Genomic DNA, 22,993 nt, shown 5'->3' with positions numbered 1-22,993 from the left:
GTATTGGCATAAAAAGAGAATGATGCATCAATGGAATTGAAAAGAAGCCTCAGAAATTAACCCACACACCTACGGATACTTAATTTTTATCAAAGAAGCCAAAACCATACAATAGAAAAAAGGATAGCATCTTCAACAAATAGTTCTCGTCTAACTGGATGTCTACATGCAAAAAAATACAAATAGATCCATTTTTTTCACCCTGCACAAAACCAAAGTCTAAGTGGCTCAAAGACCTCAACAAAAACTAGACACGTTAAACCTGTTAGAAGAGAAAGTAGGCAAGAGCCTTGAACTCATTGACACAGGAGACAACTTCTTGAACAGGACACCAACAGCACAGGCTCTAAGATCAACAATCAGTAAATGGAACCTCATGAAACTGAAAGTCATCTGTAAAGCAAAGGACACTGTCATTAGAGCAAAACGACTGCCTACAGACTAGGAAAGGATCTTCACCAGCCCTATATCTGACAGAAGGCTAATATCCAGAATATATAAAGAATTGAAGAAGTTTAAAAGCAACAAAACAAGTAATCCAATTAAAAAATGGGGTACATAACTAAGCAGAGAATTCTCAAGAGAGGAATATGGAATGGCAGAGAAACACTTAAAGAAATGCTCAACATCCTTAGTCATGAGTGTGATGCAAATCAAAATGACTTTGAGATTTCACCTTACAACCATCAAAATGGCTAAGATAAAAAAATTCGAGTGACAACACATGCTGGAGAAGATGTTGAGAAAGGGGATCCTCCTTCATTGCTGGTGGGAATGTAAACTTGTACAACTACTTTGGAAATCAATCTCACACTTTCTCAGATACTTAGGAATAGTGTTAATTCAACATCCATCTCTACCGCTCCTAGGCATATATATCCAAAATATGTTCAAGTATACAGCAAGTACAGATGCTCAACAATGTTTCTAGCAGATATATTCGTAATAGCCAGAATCTGGAAACAACCCAGATATCCCTCAGTTGAGGAATGGATACAGAAATTGTGGTACATTCACACAATTGAATACTACTCAGCAATTTAAAAACAAGGAAATCATGAAATTTGTAGGCAAAAGGTGGGAACTAGAAAAGATCATCCTGAGAGCAGTATCACAGAAGCAGAAAGATGCACATTGGTACATACTCACTTATAAGTGGATATTAGACATATAGCATAATCATACTAAAATCTGTACACATAAGGAAGCTAATCAAGAAGGAGGATTCTGGGTAAGATGCTCAATCTTCATTTAGAAAGACAAATGAGAGGGACATCGGAAGAGGGAGAAAACAAAGAACAGGACAGGAGCCTATCACAGAGGGCCTCTGAAAGACCCTATCCAGCAGGGTATCAAAACATATGCTGAGATTCAAAGACAAACATTGGGTGGAGTGCAGGGAGGGAATCATATGAATGAAGGGGGAGATAGAAAGACCTGGAGGGAACAGGAGCTCCACAAGGAGAGCAAAAGAACCAAAAAATCTGGGCACAGGGGTCTTCTGCGAGACTGATACTCCAAACAAGGACCATACATGGAGATAACTTAGAACCCCTGCACAGAAGAAGAACATGGCAGCTCAAGGTCCAAGATGGTTCCCCAATAATAGGAACAGGGTCTGTTTTTGACATGAACTCAGGGGCTGGCTCTTTGATCACCAACACCTGAAGGGGGAGCAGCCTTACCAGTCCACAGAGGAAGACAAAGAAGCCAGTCCTGATGAGACCTGATAGATTAGGGTCAGATGGAAGGGGAGGAGTACTTCTCTTATCATTGGACTGGAGGAGGGGCATAGAAGAAGAAGAGAGAGGAAGGGTGGGATTGGGAGGGGGGTGGGGGTAGGGCTACAGTTGAGATACAAAGTGAATCAACTATAATTAATAAAAATAAATAAAAATTAAAAAAAGCTAAACAAGAAGGAAGACCCTGGGTAAGATGACAAATCCTCACTCAGAATTGCAAATGGGAAAACAGGGAACAGGACAGTAGCCTACCACAGTGAGCCTCTAAAAGACTGTACCCAGCAGGGTATCAAAGCAGAAGCTGAAACTCATAACCAAACTTTGGGCAGAGTGCAGGGAATCTTATGAGAGAACGGGGAGATAGAAATACCTGAGGGGACCAGGACCTCCATAAGGGGAGCAACAGAACCAAAAAATCTGGGCACAGGGGTCTTTTCTGAGACTGATACTCCAACCAAAGACCCTTCATGGAGCTAACCTAGAACTCCTGCACAGATTTAGCCCATGGCAGCTCAGTGTTCAAGTAGTTATCCTAGTAAGGGAACAGGGATTCTGACATGAACTCAGTGGCTGGCTCTTTGATCACCTCCCCCTAAGCAGGGGGTGCACCTTTACCAGGCTACAGAGGAAGACAATGCAGCCAGTCCTGATGAGACCTGATAGACTAGGGTCAGATGGAAGGGGAGAAGGACCTCCTCTATCAGTGGACTTGGAAAGGAGCAGGGAGGAGATGAGAGAGGGAGGGTGGGATTGGGAGGGGATGAGCTATGGGGCTACAACTGGGACACAAAGTGAATAAATTGTAATTGATAAAAAATAATTTAAAAAATTCTAAAATACTAAAAAAAATTAGTTTTCTATCCCATGATATGATAGTTATATTAAAAGATACTGTGTTAGCCATTTAGTATGTCTATATTCTATGTAAGCTCGTTGAAAAAGAATACATACACCCTCCCCATGAATATTTTCCTTCATCCTAGGGAAAGACACAGATATATTAACAAGTTTAAATACAATGTCATCACAGCTGCTGCAACAGAAATGTATAAATACACAGATAAATTCCCTGCATGGTGGCTCATACCTAAAAGCCCATTTTTTGAAAAAGTGGGAGGACCGTGAGTTCAACTCCTACCTGGGCTACCCAGTGACTTCCAAGCCAACCTGAGCTACATAGTAAGTCCTTACCTTAGAAAAACAAAATATAATCAAAGCAGAATGAAATGTAATATAATTTATGAATAGTGACTATATGTTAGAAAAGGCCTTCTAAAAGATAATGTTAGGGAAGGCAGTGAGAAGGAAGTGGAATGAGTGAGATACGTCATTGTGAGGCACAACCTGGCATAATTAGGGGATATGTAAATTTGCTTGAGCTGCCATATAAGGTGGCAGGTTATTTGTATGCATGAGTGTATATTTGGATATGTGGCCATCTGTGGCTTGACTGGACTATGAGGACTAAAAGTGGGAATCAATTTGGGAAAGAATGCAGGAACTAGGTCACAGCAAGTTGATAAAAGTGTTATATACCATTCTAGAAAAGTTTAGTTCATTTGGGTAATAGTAAACTTACGTACAACAGAGTGTATACTGAGAAAGGAATAGTGACAAAGGAAAAAGACAATGGGTAAGTGTGGCCGCTGAACGATGGTTTAATGTAGCTGAAAGCAAGGCTAGGTTCAATTGTATTGTAAGTACCGCGGACACAAGGATTACATCTTCACATTTCCTCTTTTAACTATTTGATTTCTCATTCTACTTCTCCAGTTTCTCTCTTGAGTAGTTAACATAATACCTTGCATTTGCAACAGAAACGCAGTGAATGGCTGGCTTACCATATGCCAGACCTTCAAAAGAAACATTTTACTAGCTCATGTACAGACAATATGCCCTTTGTTACTTCAAGAATTCTCACTGGTTTGAGTTTGAGGGGTTTTTGAACATAAGGTAAAGCTGAACACATAATTAGTCCTATATAGTGACACATGCCTTTTACCTCCAGAACGCAGGAGACAGAGACAGTCTATGTAGCGGGTTCTAGGCCAGCAGGGGTACTAAATGATGTACTGTCTCAACAAGCAAGAAAGCAAGCAAGCAAGCAAGAAACTAATAAGAAAGCCAGCACTGGAAGGCAGATACCTATCATACAGTGGATGAGAATCCACTGTCAATTAGAGCAATTCTTCTACCATACTGTTATATCCATCCTTATTGTTTCCTTTTTTTTTTAAGATTGCAACCCTGTCTCTTTTTCTTTTTTTAATTGTTTTCTTTATTAATTGCACTTTATTTACATTGTATCCCCTCTGTGGTTCTCTCCCTCCTCCCATCCCAATCCCTCCCTTCCTCCACCCTCTGCCTGCATGCCCCTCCCCAAGTCCACTGATAGGGGAGGACTTCTTTTCCTTCCTTCTGATCCTAGTCAATTAGGTCTCATCAGGAGTAGCTGTATTGTCTTCTTCTGTGGCCTGGTAATGCTGCTTCCCCCTCAGGGGGAGGTAATTAAAGAGCAGGCCAATCAGTTCATGCCAGAGACAGTCCCTGTTCCTATTGCAATGGAACCCACTTGGATACTGAACTGCCATGGGCTTCATCTGTGCAGGGGTCTTAGGTTATCTCCATGCATCGTCCTTGGTTGGAGTATCAGTCTCAGAAAAGACCCCTGTGCTCAGATTTTTGGTTCTGTTGCTCTCCTTGTGGAGTTCCTGTCCTCTCCAGATCTTACTGTTTCTCACTTTGTTCCTAAGATTCCCTGCACTCTGCCCAAAGGTTGCCCATAAGTCTCAGCATCTACATTGATAGTCTGCAGGGCAGAGCCTTTCAGAGGTCCTCTGTGTCAGGTTCCTGACTTGGTCCCTCTTTTCTCCTTCTTTTAATATCATCAGCAATGTATTTTGAAGACAGCTTATTGAGGTTGTTAGTGTAGTCAAGGTCTGCAAAATGCCAGCATTTGTTTCTCTGTTCTTTTCTTTTTCCTTTGTTTTTGAGACTGGTCTCACTATGTATCTTAGGCTGAACTTAAAATCAAAATCCTTTGCCTTAGCCTTCTGAGTGTTAGGATTACAAGTGTGCACGGCCATCCCTGGCTCAGCCTTCAGTTTTTTGCTTTTCTCCATTTGCAATATTTATCAACTTTCATGTGGATGACAGAAATATATAACAAACAAATGTATTGCTTAAACTTGAGTCTCTTGTTTTCAGCTCTCCATTCAACTGCTATACATAGGTTACTTAATTTATAAAAAAATACTTAACCATCTTCATCTCAACTTAGCCTCTCCAAGTGACTTTTCTGTTTTTTTTAATTTAATTTAATTTTAATTTTAATTTTTGGTTTTTGGAGACAAGGTCTCTGTGTGTAGTCTTGGCTGTCTTAGAATTTACTCTGTAGACAAGGCTGCCTCTGCCTTCCAATTTCTGGGATTAAAGGAATTCATCACCACCTCCTGGATGCGCAAGTAGCTTTCTAATTATGAGTGCATAGAATCTAGTAGTTGTATTTGATGCCACACCACCTGTATCCTTTATCAAGTGCTTTTGAGTCTTATTTTGAAATATTTGACTCTGTTTGTTTTATCACCTTATTTCAGAATCCGTATCTCTTTATTCCTTGTCTATTTGACACTTGGCCAGTATGTATCTCTTTGTGCCTCCACACAGCCAGAGGTGAGCCTGGGAGCTTGAGATATCATTGCTTATACTTCAAGGTTCGGTTTAAAGTTTTCCTCTATGAAGGAATCCATGTACACAATCTACTATCCCATTCATTACTGTGCGGTAATGATATTTTGTGTGTGTGACTACTTTTGTTAACAGGACTTCCTAGGCAGGTAATGAACCCAGTAATGCGGGTGAGTTTGCTTTATTCAGTTTTGCTCCTTTTTTCCCCCTAGGTGATCAATTTCAGAGGGGTAACTATAGTTTTAAGTGCTTTTTTCATGTCAGAGTACTTAACTTCCAAAGGTGGGTGTCTAAGAGATAGAGTGAGGGTCATATTTTGGGGAGGGGGTGGAATTTGGGTGCCATGGTGCAGGAATATAAATAATTGTATAAAATGGAAATAAAATGTCAATGCCTATAGGAGGGTAGAGGCTACTTGAAAAATATATAAGAGATACAGAGGACTATGAGTTCAAAAATTGACTAGTTCTGAGACTGATGGGAATCTGAAGAGCCAAAGATATGAGCCTGGGTGTGGCTGATGATGGGTGCTTTCAAACTGCAAACAGAAGAGATCAAAAGATTAAATCAGTAGCCGGATGCAGTTTTGTAATTGTTTTGGGTTCAATGCTTCCTCAAGACTTCCTTTACCATTCTAGTAAATGATGTTTTCTGTGTGTGCTATTGGATGGCTGCCAGCACGAGTGGGGTAGTTAGGCTAAAGCCAAAATAGAAGAGGAAGTTTGGGAGGCCAGAATTTAGGGCTCAGACTCTTCCAACAGATACTTTCTCCATTTTTGTTGGGCAGTGGCAAAATTTAGGTAATATATTTTATGAAGGTGCAGCATTGTGTATCCCCAATTTGTTTGAGCAAGTTCTAAGTGCCCTCTACTTGTCTACTGTAGTGTTGTTAATCTTGTAAGTCTAAGGCCAGGGAGGGCAGGAATTCTGTTATATTAATCTATTGCTAGAGAAACCACTCACTAATATTTGTTAGATGGATATACAAACTTATAGGAAGATAAACAAATATGAGTGAAATCAGGTTTTATGTTCTGATACGTCGACTGCATAAGCCCTCCATTCTCTCAATTTGTACTTACATTTATACCAATTATCTGTACTAATAGTTTAGCCAACAATATTTTGTGATTTTCAACCTACTTCGACTAGATGAAGTGAATTCATCTAGACTTCTAGCTTTATTTGCATGGTGATGAATAAGTCTAGCCTAGCCTATATACCTGAACTTATGACCCTTGTTTTCAACTGCTTTATTGCTTCTACTTGTATGACAAAGGAAAAAAAAGAAACTTGAAACAGAGCTCCTTATGTGCTATACTCATATACAGTGTTCCTGGTGTGTGGTTATTGAGTGATGGGCTATTGACTGTTTGGAGCAAGATACCCCATCTTTCATAAGGGTTCATCTATAGAAAGTCAAGCGGTAGCTATGATTTCATCACTTTTTTCCCTGTGGTAATAAAAGATCTTCACTCAGGGGCAATAGGTAGTTTTTTCCCCCCTCTTGGTATTTCCAAGGTCATGGTTAGCAAGTATTCTCACTGCTATGGAAAGCTCCAGGCGTGTTGAGACTGCATTGGTGACAACTCTTAGATGTTGCTTTAACAAGAGCTTCTTTCTGTTAAGAAGACAGGCAGTTTTGCTGTTGGATAGTTGGAATACAAACACAGGACACTCTGAAGTTCCAAAGAACCTAAGTTGGTGGCATTACAGATGAAGGTACTGAGTGTCTCACTGTACATGGTAGTCAGATCAAAGCTATATAAGACCTAATAAGAAGGGAAATACAAATCACAGAAAGGCTACAGAGATCTTGATGAATGCCTAAGTGTGGGTAATGAGATGGTGGTGGGTACCTCTACCCCTAGATTGGGTGATAAAAATATGTTACAGAAAAGCTACATGCTTTTGAATAGTTTGTAAGGACTAAGTATATGGCTCAGTGTCTTCCAGACTAAAATAATTCTGTGCTAATCAACAACTATTTGGAATTTCATGAAACACTATGGCTATTGCTCACAGCTAGTTCTCAGTCATGATCTTAACCTCTCACTATTGGGATCCCTGAATCTTGGACGCAAACTATCTGTTATTAAGGAGATAATTTATTTATGTTAAATAAGAATTCAAGTTAAGATTAAGCTTGGAATGAAAAACAGCAGCTTTTAATATCACATGAAACACAGAGACTTCTTAGGAACATTGGAACAAGTACACAGAATGTCAGAGCTGTTTGAGTGTTGTTATTGTTAGCTTAGCTTCATTGAGCCTGTTTTAGTTCATGACAGGACATGCATAATCCTATGCTAAAACAAAGGCTACTGATCTGACAGATGAAAAAGCTTATTCAATCTGAGGCTTTAAGATTCAAAAAATATGATGCCAATTGTATTCTCCAGTCCTTTTTATTGAAGTGGAATTGATGAAAGATAAAACAAAAACAAAAACAACAAAAACCCCAAAAACCAAGCAAAGCAAAGAGACAAAAAGCCCTGAGTGTGCCTGGAGATTCCATAAGTTTGTATCTAAACTCTTTTTTATTTTCTGCCAATTTCTTTAAAGTGGGATTCCAAGTGCTTGAAATGTATTATTCATTCTACAAGTACTAAAATTTAAAATTTTCATTTTGTTCATCAAAATGTCTTTTTAAACATAAATTTGTTTATTTACTTCAATAAAATTTTATTTTTGTTTTAATTTATTTTATTTTTTTAAAGTCTATGCACTTTGTATCCCAGCTGTAACCCCCTCCCTCCCTCCTCTCCTCCCAGTCCTTCCCTCCTTCTCACCCCCCATGCCTCATGTTCATAACAACTTTATTTGTAATAGCCAGAATCTGGAAACAACCCAGACGTCCCTCAGTTGAGGAATGGATACAGAAATTGTGGTACATTTACACAGTGGAATACTGCTCAGCAATTAAAAAACAGAAAATCATGAAAATTGCAGGCAAATGGTGGGAACTAGAAAAAAATCATCCCGAGAAAGAAGCAGAAAGACACACATGGTATATACTCACTCATAAGAAGATATTAGACATATAATATAAGGTAAACATGCTAAAATCTGTACACCTAAAGAAGCTAAACAAGTAGGAAGACCCTAGGGAAGTTGCTCAATCCTCATTCAGAAAGGCAAACGGCATAGACATTGGAAGCAGGAGAAAACAGGGAACAGGAAAGGAGCCTACCACAGAAGCCTCTGAAAGACTCTACCCAGCAGGGTATCAAAATTTGATCAGAGTGCAGGGACTCTTATGAAAGAATGGGGAGATGAAGACCTGGATAGGACAGGAACTCCACAGAAGACCAAGAGAACCAAAAAATCTGGGCTCAGGGGTCTTTGCTGATACTGATACTCCAACCAAGGACCATGCATGGAGATAACCTATAACCCCTGCTCAGACATAGCCCATAGCAGATCAGTAAGGGGAGCAGGGGTTGTCTCTGACATGAATTCAGCTGGCTCTTTGATCACCTTTCTCTGGGGGGAGGGGGAGTGTAGCCTTTCCAGGCCACAGAGGAAGACAATGCAGCCAGTCCCAATGAGACCTGATAGGCTAGGGTCAGGTATAGAGTGTGTTTAATTGTCTAATTATTCTTCTGCTATGTTCCTTCCTCCCTTTATTCCTACAAGGTTCCCTTTCTAGTAAATTGTCCATGAAATTTCAATTTCTTTTCCCCATATGAACCTACTCACTTCTCGAACCTACAAGAAGGAGTGGCAGGGCACAGAGAAGGGAGAAACCATGATGTGATAGTACAAAGTGGAATAGAGTGAATGAGCAGAATAAGACTTTGATGTAGTACAAAGCTATGTTTAAACAAGTACCCTCTAGTAACCCATGAAGAATTCTGAAAGGCAAAAGTAATTGCAAATTGAGGGTATTTTAGGACCTGTATTAAAGTACTTATGATATCTGTATTTATTTAACCAAATCAAATGACTTCCTCTATTGCCTTTTTGTAGGCATAAGGATATATCACTACTTGCAATGAATCTGTCAGACTTTATAGCACTTGTATTTCCTCACTGAGGACCAGAAAATTGGCACTCTCCCTTGTGAAGCAATTTTTTTGTAGGGTGAGTAGTATAAATATATCGCTCAGGTATTTGTTTATGCTAGGAAGGCTTTTCTCAACAGTCCTTGAATCAGACCACATAGGTGTTTACATGGCCAAAATCCCAGATGACATTGAGGTAAGGAGTAATAGTAGATGTAAGGTATTTGTATTTTAAAAAGGGATATATTATAAATGTTTATATATGTGTGTATAAAATATATAATGTATTTATTTATTTTTAGGAAAGGAGTTTGCATTATGACTATCTGTTATACAAATGACTTTAAGATACAGTAGTGAAGTGCTTGTATTACATTCTGAATTTAATGGAAAACGTTATTTTAATTCTTAGCTTTTAGTGGACAGAGGAGATCACCAACCCACCCACAAAAACCTCAATTTTAAAGTTATCCTACCTATAAGGCCTGCAGGGACAAAGATAAAACAGATAGAGTAGAGATTGAAGGAATTTCCAACCAATGCTGGATCCAACCCTATGGAAAAAAGCCATCCCCTATCACTATTAGCGATAGTATGATATGCTTGCAGACAGGAGCCTGCCAGAGTTGTCCTTTCAGAGACTCCACCCAGCAACAGATACTGAGACTTACAGCCAAACATTGGGCAAAGCATAGGGAGTCTACTGGATAAGAGGGGTGGGGGAAGGATAAATGGACCTAGAGGTGACAAAAGCTCCACAAGAAGACCATCAGAGCCAACCAACCAGGGCCCAAAGGGGCCTATGGCATCTGAAGCACCAGTCAAGCACAATGCACTGTCTGGACCTAGGTCCTCTACTTATAAGTAGCTGATGGGCATCTTAGGCCTCATGTTGGCCCACTAGTTAGGGGAGTGGGGGATATCTCTGGCCAGGACTATGTTGCCTGCTTTTTGATCCCTTCTCCCTGGTGCGATTGCCCTACTAGGTCACAGGGGAGGAAGATGAACTCTGTGCTCCATGTGAGTAGATGTGCTGGGCTCTCTGGGTAGTGGTGGCTCCCCTATTCTGAGGAATAAGGGAGGAGGGGTGTGGGAGGGAGTGAGGGACTGAAAGGAGAGGAGGGAGAGGACTAAGAATGGGATGTATATTGAATCAATTGATAAAAAATGAAAAAGAAGAATTAGGGTTAATGGAAGCAGGGTAATCAAAAGTAGTATGATCAAGTAAATAATTCTTAAATGCCATTTTACTCTTTTCAAAATTCACTTTTGAACATACATAGAGCATACTGGCATGCAGTGCTAGTGGCAAACCTAGGGGTAGATCATACTAAAAGGCCTTTGCCCTACAGGTGTGGTATAGAAAGTAGGAAGCAGCTAACTCAACAGTCTCCCACATGCATTCAGTTATGATGCTTTTTTTGTTTGTTTGTTTCTCAATTGAATGCACTTTAAATAAAAACCCTTTGGATGATGAGTTGTGCAGTTGCTTTCACATATATTATTGCAATAGATTCATAAAAATACCCCTATCATTATCTTATGTCATTTGATACACAAAGAAACCAAGAAATATTGATATGCCTCAATTTGTCAGAACATAGCTGGTTAAATGCCAGAGCCAAAGCTAGGTTGAACTTCTATTTCTCTGGCCTCGATTCTTTCCTTTTGAGATCTGCCACAGGAAAGTTCAGAGTTAACTACTGCAAGGCTGCAAGGAACTTATGAATTTAAGCTGGAAGAATTTAATCTTGAGTCAGACCTTCCCAAGGCTTGATTATATTAGCGTATTTAATGTTCATTTTTGTGTTCATAGCGTGTATGAGACTCTATGCTAGTTCTTGCTGGCTGGCTGGGGGTAGTTCAAAAATGAATAACCTATTTCTAAGAGGCTTCATCCAGCAGCTGATGGAAAAAGATACAGAGACCCACCAACAAACAATTGATCAATCTTGGGGAGTCTTGTGGAAAAGTGGGAGGAAGGATAGAGGGAGCCAGAGGGGTCAAGGACACTACAAGAAGACCTACAGAATCAACTAATCTGGTCTCATAGGGGTTCACAAAGGCTGAACCATTAATCAAAGAACATGCATGGACTGGACCAAGACCCCCTACATATATGTAGCAGATGTGCAGCTTGTTTTTCATGTTGGTCTCCTAACAATTAGAGCAGGGGCTGTCTCTGGCTATGTTGCCTGCATTTGGCTCCCTTTCACATAGCTGGGCTGCCTTGTCTGCCCTCAGTGGGAGAGGATGTGTTTAGTCCTGCTGCAACTTGATGTACCTGGGTGGGTTGGTACCCATGCAAGGTCTCTCCTTTTCTGAGAATAAGGGGATTGAGGAAATGAGGAGGGAATGTGAGGGTGACGTTGGAAGGAGAGGAGGGAAGGGCCTGGGATCAGGTAGTAAAGTGATTAAATAAATAAGTAAGTAAATAAATAAATTGAAATGGATTTTATACTTAAAAAGAAAATTTTTGCATCCATATTCATAAGGAAAAAATGAATAACCTATTTGAGAGAGCAAGAGAGCGCACACGAGAGAGAGCAAGCAAGACAGAGAATGAGCAAGAAATGGTGTATGTAAGGGGTTGGAAGGAGGAAAGGGAAAATGATGTAATTATATTTTATTGTAATGTTTTAATGTAATTATATTTTCATTTTAAAATAAATAAATAAATGGCCTGTTACCTTCCCTCAAGACTTTTGAGAATAATTATCTTTTTGCGGGTCACATTCCTGTGGACTTCTCTTCTTTCTCTTACCTGAAGATGTAGGCACTGCCTGTTTCAATCTTTAATTTTTTCACTGAAGATATATTTAGAGTTTTTATTACCCATTGTTATCACACTCTATAGATATAACATTGGTCTCCATCTCGTATCTGTTATTACTGGCGATTAATTTCTAATCACCGTCAGACATTTCTTCTTTGATTCTTATCATCACCTCAAAACTAACAGGTCAAAACAAGAGCTCATCATGTCTTACAGTCCCACTTTTATCCCAAGTTATCTGTTGCTACAAATAACAGCAGTACCACTGCCTGTATTCTATAAGACTAATGTCCTGGAATTACTTCTCAGTTATTCTAACAATGCCTCTATTCTAATCACTTCCCAACTTCCATTTAGTCTTTCCATTATAGGTCTCTTTGAGTTCTTTATCCCATTTCTGCTACCACCAACCTAGCCTTGAACTTTTCTTCAGATTTCCTTTCTGTCATTTTTCCACCCACTCAGTCCATTGTAGCTAATTAGGCTTCTTGGTGCACCTTGCGGGTGTTAAGTGCACCCCTGATACTATTTCTGGTACCAGAATGGAATTCAAACACAGCAGCATTTTGGCCATTTACCACAGGCAAATTTGCTGAGCGTAGTCCCAAGTTTTGCCTCCTTTCTAAAGCCTTCTCTATCCAGTCTGTATTTTACCTCTGGTCTTATTTACCAATAAAAAAATGACACTAGTTTAATTATCTCATACTGTTACATTCTTTATGTTTTATAGTCACAACAGCACTGTGATTTCCCCTAAGCACAGGGACTATGTCTTACCCCCTTTGGAGATAAGACGTTGTATTGAGCTTGAACAATATTTGCTTTATTGAGACATTTCATTAAGAACATGAGAAATAGTAAAATAGACAGAAGTAAGAGCCAAGGATGTAGCTCAGTGGTAGACTGGTTGCTGAGTATGCTCAGAAACCTGGCTTCAATCCCCTCTCCCCATAAAAATAAAAGTTGGAAGTTGAGAGAGAGAGAGAGAGAGAGAGAGAGAGAGAGAGAGAGAGAGAGAGCTATGCCAATTGAGAATTTATTAGTTAGTGTTCATGGTATTGAGGCCCCAAAGTTTGGCATAGCTCTTGAGTTCTTTCTCTTTAGAATTCCTCATTATCAGCCCCTGATACTCCCAGGGTCTGTTCATAATTCCCTGGGCCATAAAAGAATGTTTCTTTTCAGATAGAGAGTTTATAAATGCATCATAAGTTTGATTAAAGGAAGGAGGAGCAAGTAATGGGAAGTGAGAAAGGATAACAGTATGACACCGCAGGTTCAGCCTTGCCCCAATCTGTGAAATTTTCTGTTTTGACTGATTGGACCATGATCTAGATTATTTTTTTGTTGGACCTGGATTACCAGCATAATTAGGATTTTCAGAGAATGAGGAGCAGTATTTTTAAAAGAAATAGATGTAAAATATAATATTTTTGGTTGTGTTTATTTAGTATGTAGACACAGGTAGCTTTTAGTGATGATTGGAGTATTAATTATAAAATTATAACAGGAAATCATTTTTCAGTGACTTAAACTTTATGCTACAGATATGATAAGTTTAAAAGCATGTAGACACAAATTTCAACTAAAATATACTGTGGTCATGGTACTTTATAAATCACTATAAAATGCTTGCTATCATTTTTAAAACACTATACAAACAAATCCTTGCTATCACTCTTAAAGCACTACACAAACAAGTCCAAGTTAGTTGCACTCTAAATAAATGATAGTTTGATCTCCTTGGTTTCAGAACAGAAGCAGTACGTGCCAATCTATCTGCATACCATTGAAAACAGTGTCTTAACTGCTAAGAAGAAAAATGCTCTAGCCCCAAACATTTTATTAAATACTATGATTTCTTAGCTCTGTGTTAGCCTAGTGAGTTCATTACTAAGTGACAAAGTAGAGGCATTTCTTCTTTTTCTAAGTGACAAAGTAGATTATAAGGCATTTCTCCTATTTATCTGTAGTTGAAAGGGTCTTCTTTTTGTAGTCTTTAGTCAAATTGCTAATTTCTAACAAAGTGGTATGTTTCAAGGAAATCCCTTAACCCATCTGAGTCTCTTTTCTCTTTTATCAAAGAGGGGGAGCAGTCGGGAGAGGGTAGAATGAGAACTAGTGAGAATGAAGGAGAGGAGAGGAGAGGGCTGGGAAAAACATCCTGTCTCAATTATAGGATGCCTAGAAGTTTAAAGGTGTGAAACTGCCTTGTGAAAATTCTAGGTCAGACTTCCACTGTTCCATTTTATCTGCAGCAGTCACTGTATATATTCTTCCCACCACTCACTGCATTCGAGAAACTGTAGCCTTAAGATAGGAGCTTCAGGTCTATTTTGCACTTCTGGCTGAATTGTAAAGGTGCTGGAGGCTTGGGGAGTGTTGCCTTGACTGTTGGCCATGGTTTGCCTGCAGCAGAGGCAGTGAGCAACACTTGTTGACAGGCTGATTAGAGGATCAAATCTCTGGCCAAGACCCACAGCAGAAAGAATTTAGATTAGCAGCCTGATTTAAGGCAGATAAGGCAGAGCAGCTATCCCCAAACTGTGAGAGGTAGTTTGTAAAAGCTGCCTTCAGTTGAACTTTACTCCACGCACCCAATTTCCTTACCTGCTGCTTCGGAGCTTCACAGTTTAAGGTTCTTTTGAGTTTCCTCCCTGAAGCAAGATCCAAATCTTCAGAAAATCCAACCTGCCAGTCCGCCTTAGAGCTAACGCTGGCTGGTGAGCTGCAGAATAAATCTGGATACTCTGGACAGTCCACTCCATTCACAGGGCTCCTGCTCTTTAGGAAAGCTTCTTTTCAAGAGGAGAGAGGTCAGGGCATGGCAGAGTTGCCAGCCAATGTATACGGATTGGATTCTTCTTCCTCTTTCTTATTCGTTCTCAAACTGCTTAAACCACGCCAGAGTTTAGTTTCCCTGGTGCAAAGTGGGGGAAGGGAAAGAACAGAGAGGGAGAAAGACCAGAAGCTCGAAACTTGCAGGTTATGTGCTTATGTGTTTATCTCTGGCTACTGCAATAGAAACCTCAGGAAGTCATGCAACTGCTCTGAGGTGGGGAGGAAGGAGGAGTGAGTGGTGTTCAGCTTAATTCTCTCTCATTTTTTTATGATTGGAGGGTGGTTAGGCTGTTTGTAGGCGGGGAAAGATAATCCTGGCATTATGTGAAAAGATCTTAAGACATATTTCCTCTCTCCCTCCCTCTTTCCTTCCAACTCTCTTTTCATGTCCCTCACCCCCTGTAGTTTCTGTGTGTGTTTTCTTCTTTCATGACATTTGTGACTGTGTAAAATTTTTTTTAAAAGCCTCTTTTCATTTTCGTGCCTTACACCCTAGGAGAAAAATGACATGCCAATCTTGTGTGTGCCTATTAATTAGAACCTGAGGCAAAATTTCAATGTTAAAAACAAATTGATAAGACTATGAAGTAAACTGGGTAAATGAGCTACATGAAATTTGAAAGTCCTGTGTTGGGATAGACATATATATCAACATTTTTTAAACATAGCTTTATTATTAATAACTAGGTGGAACATCTTGCAAATGTACTTATAAGTGTCTACCAATGGCTTTCTGGCCTGTTATGGGCTACAAGGAAGAAATTATTAAAATTTTGTCTCGTTAGGTAGCAGAGTGACTTAAATCACTCTTTATCCTCTTCTACAGAAGTTGCTTGAAAGAAAAGGTCATCCAAGAACATTTCAAAGGGAAGATAACTTTGGATTCAACAACAGATGTTAAGCCTATCCTTCGGAAATTTACTAACTGGTATTTTAGCTAGTATTTTTTCAGTGGAGTTGGGATTCCAAGAGATCTATAAGGAAGTTTACAAGAGATACAGAGTATGCATTTTTACTTCCCCTTTAACATGTGTTCTTTAAAAGCAGTTTGACTTATGGTAGAAGGGATATTTATATTTAGATACTAAAGAAAAGAGCTTTTTCCCCTCTTTTTTAATTTTTATTTTTATATTAATTACAGTTTATTTACCTTGTATCCCAGCTGTAGCCCTCTCCCTCATTCCCTCCCAATCCCACCCTCTCTCCCTCACGTCCTCTCTAAGTCTTCCCCTCTCTAAATCCACTGATAGGGGCGGTCCTCCTCCCCTTCCATCTGACCCTAGCTTATCAGGTCTCATCAGGACTGGTTGCAATGTTCTCCTCTGTGGCCTGGCAAGGCTGCTCCTCCCTTGGGAGGTGATCAAAGAGCCAGCCACTGAGTTCATGTCAGAAACAGTCCTTGTTCCCCTTACTAGGATACCCACTTGGACACTGAGCTGCCAGGGGACATGAAAGCTTTAAGACAGCAGCACTACTGCCTTAGGTGTGGCAGTGAGGAGGCACTCCCCTATATAGCTGCTGACTCTTACTGTGTTTTTCATAACTGACTCTACTCCATTTCTCCTTTCCTCTCCTCACCATCTAATCTTCTCCATCTAATTTCTTCACATTCGTCTCCTCACATTTTCAGAAATGGTGAATTGGGTAGACTGACACTTCTCTGCTTCGATCGTCTCACTTTTTGTAAACTTCCTAGATCTTTTCAGTTCTGACATTAAAAAAAAAAAAGTGTGCTAGAGAAAACCAAGTAAGGGATGGCAAGGAAAATGAAGACTCACATATGTATTAGATGAGGAATCTGTGCTATTAAAACACCACTTAGGTAGAAAATTAATAAGTTTTCAGTCATGTGGTATTTACACAGCAAGGAGATTATACAAACTCAGAGGTGAAAAGGGGCTTTTAAAAGGATCTTGCTTAGATTTTATATTAATTTTAATTGAAACAGGCATGGCATACCTGTTTTATTATTGTTTTCTCCAGGTGTTAGCTCACTGCTTTGTTTAGTTTGTTTAATAAGTAACACCATTCAGCTTTCTCATATTGCAGATAAGAAAATAGACCACAGGGGAAGAGGCTCTCACAAAATGTGTTTTGGCTTAAATCTAAAAGGTCCCCCGTATGTTCACTTTTCAAAATTTTGTTTATTTATTTTAAATAAAGTTATTTTCATGTAATATAATTGATGACAGTTTCTCTTCCCCAATCTCCTCCCAGATCTTCCTCAACTCCCTGTGTTTCCAACTCCATTTCTTCTCTTTCTCTCTTAAAAAAACAGACAGGCAAATGAAAAAGACAAAATCAAGAATTAAAAAACCCAAGCAAACTAACTAAAAAATAAAAAAGAAACAAAGAAATATCATGAGAAATGCATAAACACATGTATGTGAAGAACATAAAAATAAAAAAAATGTCTTTACACACTTCTCTCCAACACCTTACAATTTAGCTCTCCTAGTTGTTTATTCTGTGACATTACCAACATATTCCCTAACACACACACACACACACACACACACACACACACACACCATAAAAATGCTCAAACAAAGCAACATGAGACAAAAACAATCTACGGAATACCTTTGTGTTTGTTTTGTGTTGACCATCTCCTGCTGGTCATGGGAGCCTGCCCTTAAGTGAGATTACATTGGAAAAAAAAACCCCTAATTTTCCTTTTTGAGCACTTGTTAATTGGAGATGGGAGCTCATGTCTACTTCCACATCTCAGTGCTGGGACTCCATCTGGCTTGGACTTGTGCAAGCCTTTTGCATGCTAGCACAGTCTCTGTGAGTTCATGTGTGTGCCAATCTTGTTGTATCTCACTGTTTCTTTGGTATCAACTACTCCTCTAGATCTTACACTCTTTCCTTCTCCTCTTCGACAGAGTTCTCTGAGCTCCAAGGCAAGGGATTTGATGAACATGCCCCATTTAAAATTAAGTGTTCTAATGTCTCTCACTCTCTGAGCATAGGCTCACATTTTGAATACTTGTTCATCAGCTTGTGGAATTTTAGGGTTGTGAGCCTTCATGAGCTGCTGTTTGTCTGTTAGAAATTGGTCACTAGAGGCAGGCATTGAAGTTCAGCTTCTGGTTCAGCTTTCCCTAAATCCTGGTCTGTCATGGTATAAACAGTCTCTGTCATGCTCAGCCCACCACAAGTGACTAAGACTAATTCACTATTACCCCCTCCCATCCTGGTGGACTGAATTCCCTGAAACTGTGAACCAAAATGAATCTTCTTCCCTTAACTTTTCTCTGTCAAACATTTTGGTCTAAATGACCCAAAAGCAACAAGAATATTCATTCACCACCAAGTCAAGAAGTGTAATTTTCCCTTTAGTACTAAAATTGTCTTACAAGTCAATACTCAATACAAATGGTGCTTTGGAAAAATGGGTAAACTACTACTACTATACCTATAGTAAAGCACGAGCATGCACACACACACACACACACACACACACACATACACACACATGGTTGGGGGGACATTATTCATTAATGTTTTTTTTTGTTTGTTTGCAGAAAAAGGGAAAATAAGTCTGGCTTTTGAAACATGGTCTTCACCAGTTAATTTCCTTCTTTCTTCTCCAGTACCTAGCCTGTAAATACAAAGCAGTGCTGAGTTGATATTTCTAGTGAATTAAGGACATTGTTACTGCATTAGATTGAGAATGAAATTCCTGAAGAATAGTGTAGACCATGATGCTCATCATCTAAGCTAATTGTCCATACATTTTAATATTCTGTTTAGTGTTATGGCTGCTAGCCACATGCAGTTATTTATACTGGAATGTAAATTAATAAACATAAAAATATAACCTTGATCCACTCTAGCTACACTTCAGGTGCTCAGTAGCATAGCCACATGTGGATGTGACTATTGTATTTTAAAACAGTAATTTAGAAGAAGTGTTATAATTATTAACTTAGTTTGCAGTGGAGAATGTCACTAGTTAACATCATATAAATAATTGACAAATGTCCATAAAGAACCCAAATTTTCTATGCAGTCAAGTATAAACAGTTTCATTTTTTATATCAAGGAGTATCTGTGAGCACTACTTAAGGCAGAGTTTGTGTGACTATGTGTGGACGTTGAAGGCTTTGGTGTGGAGGAAAAAAAAGACATTTGATTAGTTTTTTTTTCCTATCCTGATAGGTCCAAAAGAACAAATGCACACTGCACTAAAAATAACAAACTATGCAAAATAAAAGCTGTGTTAATTATGACGATCTCTCCAGTTTTACCTTCCCTTACACAATGTTTGTCCCTGTGTCTGGCTAGTGATTAGTGCGAAAGATGAAAAGAGCTGGTTTGGTAGGTCATTTTGGTATCTGAGTCTGTTGGGTGTGTGTGGTCAGGAAACTTGCAAATACCACCCAGACCTAAGAAATAGGGTGTCTTGGTTAGGGTCGCTATCACTGTGATGAAAGATAATGACCTAAAGCAACTTGGGGAGGAAAGGGTTCATTTCACTCACAGTTCCGTATAAACAGTTCATCATCAAAAACAGTAAGGGCAGCTACTCAAGCAGGCCAAGGACCTGAAGGCAGGAGCTGATGCAGAGGGCATGGAGTAGTGCTACTCACTGGCTTGCTCCCTATGGCTTGTTTAGCCTCCTTTCTTATACAACTCACAACCACCAGCCCACGGATGGCACCACCCACCGTAGACTGGGTATTCCCCATCAATCATTAATTAATAAAATCCCTTACATGCTTGCATACACCCCAGTCTTATGGAGGCATTTTCTCAATTGAGGATCCCTCCTCTCAGAAGACTTTAGCTTTATGTCAAGTTATGTCAGCACACAGGGCTAGTTGGACTTACCTTCATCTCAGTCTCTGCTCCAAGAAGATGATTGTAGGGCTGGAATTAGAGAAGGACCATCTAATGACTAAGGCTTTTCCTTAACTGCTCCATAACCACTTAAAATTTTGCTAAGCTTATATTTGTTTGAGGAAAATGAAAGGAAAAAATTTGATAAACCATCTCGCTACAAATTCCTAGTAAATGTGATGCTATAATTCAAGTCTATTGAGAGTTATTTTAAGAGAGTCTAAAGTCTGTAGCTCCTGAAATCTCTTGATATTCAAAGTGATTTGGCATTACTTAGAAATTCTTTTATGTTGCTCATGCCAAAAGTCCTCTAAGAGATGGCTCTGACTCAAATCCACTGAGGAGAAGAAGATTGACTCTCACAGGGAATGTCATCCACTCTGGGCGGGGAAATTGTATGTAAAAAACTATCTTAGGATTATACAATGATGGACTGGGGGAAGTGAGAAATCTATCCTCCTTTGAAGATAGACTCTTGAAGGGGATATAGAGAGAGAATGTTGAGATTTCAAAGTATGCTTCCCATGGTGAATCAACAGCTAGGTTCAGGAGACAAAGAACTTGGATCCGGGTTTGACTTTCCATGTCATGCATGAGTTTGTAGTCTTTTAGATTCCATTCCCATAGAGACAATTATGATGTAATTTAGCTGTACTGTTAATCATGTTTTATTGCAGACTAAATATATCCCGATGGTCTTATATGGAAGATGAAGAATTTGAAGCCATGCTCTTCCAAAATGAACTTTGCCATCCTTCAATAAGCTATTCTGTCATTGTAAGTCTTAGCGTTCTTATTAGGAATAATAATAATAATAATAAAAGATGATACCACCACTTTTCCTATTCACAAAGTTTAAATTTCAGATAAGGTGTGGAGATATAGCTCAGTTGGAAGAGTGCTTACCTAGCATGTTTGAAACCCTAAGTTTGATCCTCAGCACCATATGAATTGGATGTGGTGGCATATATCTGTAATTCTAACACCCAGGAGGCAGAGGGAACATGACAAGTTTAATTTCGTTTTGGGCTAAATAGCAAGTTTGAGGCCAGCCTGGGCTATGTAGGAGCCAGTCTGTTTCTGTCTCTGTCTCTGAAACAAAAGCCAGAAAATACAGTACAGATTTCCTCATTTAAAATCATGTTCAACATCTTCCTACAGAGCGCCTTCTTCCACTCCAAATGTTCCATGACTTGTTATAAGATTTTGAAATGAAATGACATGGGATTATGTAGAACATTACATTACTGAGGAAATACTTTATCTTGGAACTATGTTTACCATCGTGGTAGCATTTGCCAGATGTTTTTGTATATTATCTGTCTTTGTTCCTCTTTCTGTCTCTCTGTTTTGAAACTGTAGCTTAAGGACTACTGAAGTAAAACTAGTGTATGAAGGTAAAATAAAGGAATTCATTTGAGTCAAAGCTGGAGTAGTAAGACCAAGGTTTATTGTAACTCGATTTCTTTTGGTATGATCTAGGAAATAATAAATAACTTAAATGTTATGATTGTCACTTTTTCTAATTATAATGAGTAAAACTGAGGGGGAGGTAATGATACTTCATCCTAGGATGAGAATTAAAGTAGGATAATACATGTCAAAGGCCTTGTGAGCTGTAAATAGCTATAAAAATAGTCTCAATTATTTCCCAGTAGCAGGGGAAATCCCCTAGGGGTGTGCTCATAAATTATCATTGATCTCTTTATCTCATCAGCAACCAGTAAATTTTTTAGAAAACAAGCAAAATTAGTTTGACTATTTGATTTGTGGCTTAGTCCTTAGCTTCATCTCTCTTGTCAAGAAGCACTGCCTTTCAGAAAACAAAACAAAACAAACAACAACAACAACAACAAAACAAACAGAAAGGCATAGATGTAGCTCATTATGCAAGGCACTGGTTCAGTTATTATGCTTTCGGTAAAGAGCTTATATTTGAAAAGATAAAACAGGCATCTACATGTTAAGGCTGTGGTTGTGGCTTCAGTACAATGCTTCCTTAGCATGCACAAGTATCTTTGTACTGTCCTTAGCACCAAAATGGAAACAGAACTAGACCTGGGTAAAAATTTTGAATCAAATCAACATTTCAAAGAGCGTATTTTTTCTTTTTCTTATTTAGATCTGCTCCTCTTGAGTACAGAACAGGAGATAGTATCAAGAGAAAATGTATCCCAAGAGGTTGTTTACCTTAGTGATTACCAGCAGCTTTTACTCTGGAGATTGATCTGGTCTGAATCTTTTTTTTTTTTTTTTTTTGTCATTGACTGGATAGCTGATTCAACTCTTTGGCTCCCCAGATCTCTGCTTTGCAAAATAAAACTGTCTTATGTTATCAGGCCTAAATGTAATATTTTCTCTCACAAATTATATTTCCAATAAATGTAATTTTTGTTCACATTATAGTTTTTGTTCTTTTAGAATCATTTACATCCTAAAACTCTCAGTCTAATTAGATAGTGTCTAAAAGAATGACTTCCGGTATAAAGTCCCAGGAAGTTTTCCACATCTTGGACTGGCTGGCTTGGTGGTTTGAATGGGTGGGCTCTCAGATTAATGTTGGGCATTAATCTTGATTTAAAAAAATATTTTCACAGTCACGTGAATTTTTGGAGGTATATTTTTACTTTAATATATAAATGTCAGCAATGATTTTCTTTACCATTATCTCCTAATAAATATGTGTGTTTATATTCTGTTCAGAGGCATCTTCTTCTTGGCCAGCCTGGAGCCTAGATTGCATGACTTAGATTTTGACCTTAATAAAAGAAACTCAAAAATGGAGATTTTTCATCTTGAGTTTTAGAGAACAGACAAGAACAGGACTCAGCTGGACCTCTAGATGTATAACTGACATGATCATGAATTCAGGACTCAGTTTGTTTAGTTTCATTATTGCTGATTTGGGACATGCCAGGGTGCATTAGTCTCAAATGTTTCTCGTTTATAGGTTGATGTTTTCTATACATACAGAAAAACGTGGGTAAAACTATATGGGACAATGACAGATAACTCGTTTTTAGTTGGACAGATTCCTCATGAGACCAGGAGAAATGAAAATGTAGAATGTCCAAGAAAAAGTGAAAGCTTATTTG

General features: G+C 38.9%; 1 protein-coding gene across 2 annotated transcripts in view; it reads right to left on the bottom strand.

Moving 5' to 3' along the window:
• The window catches only part of Cysltr1 (cysteinyl leukotriene receptor 1), a 36,733-nt gene extending 21,553 nt beyond the window's left edge, over positions 1-15,180 (bottom strand). For both annotated transcript variants that reach the window (XM_021664651.2, XM_060374872.1), the window contains exon 1: positions 14,820-15,180. The gene's annotated coding sequence lies outside the window, so the exon portion shown is untranslated. The remainder of the gene's footprint in view (positions 1-14,819) is intronic.
• Positions 15,181-22,993: the final 7,813 nt, after the last annotated feature.

Source organism: Meriones unguiculatus, chromosome X, assembly GCF_030254825.1.
Source record: "Meriones unguiculatus strain TT.TT164.6M chromosome X, Bangor_MerUng_6.1, whole genome shotgun sequence".
Lineage (NCBI taxonomy): Eukaryota > Metazoa > Chordata > Mammalia > Rodentia > Muridae > Meriones > Meriones unguiculatus.
This window is presented reverse-complemented; position numbering and strand designations above follow the sequence as displayed.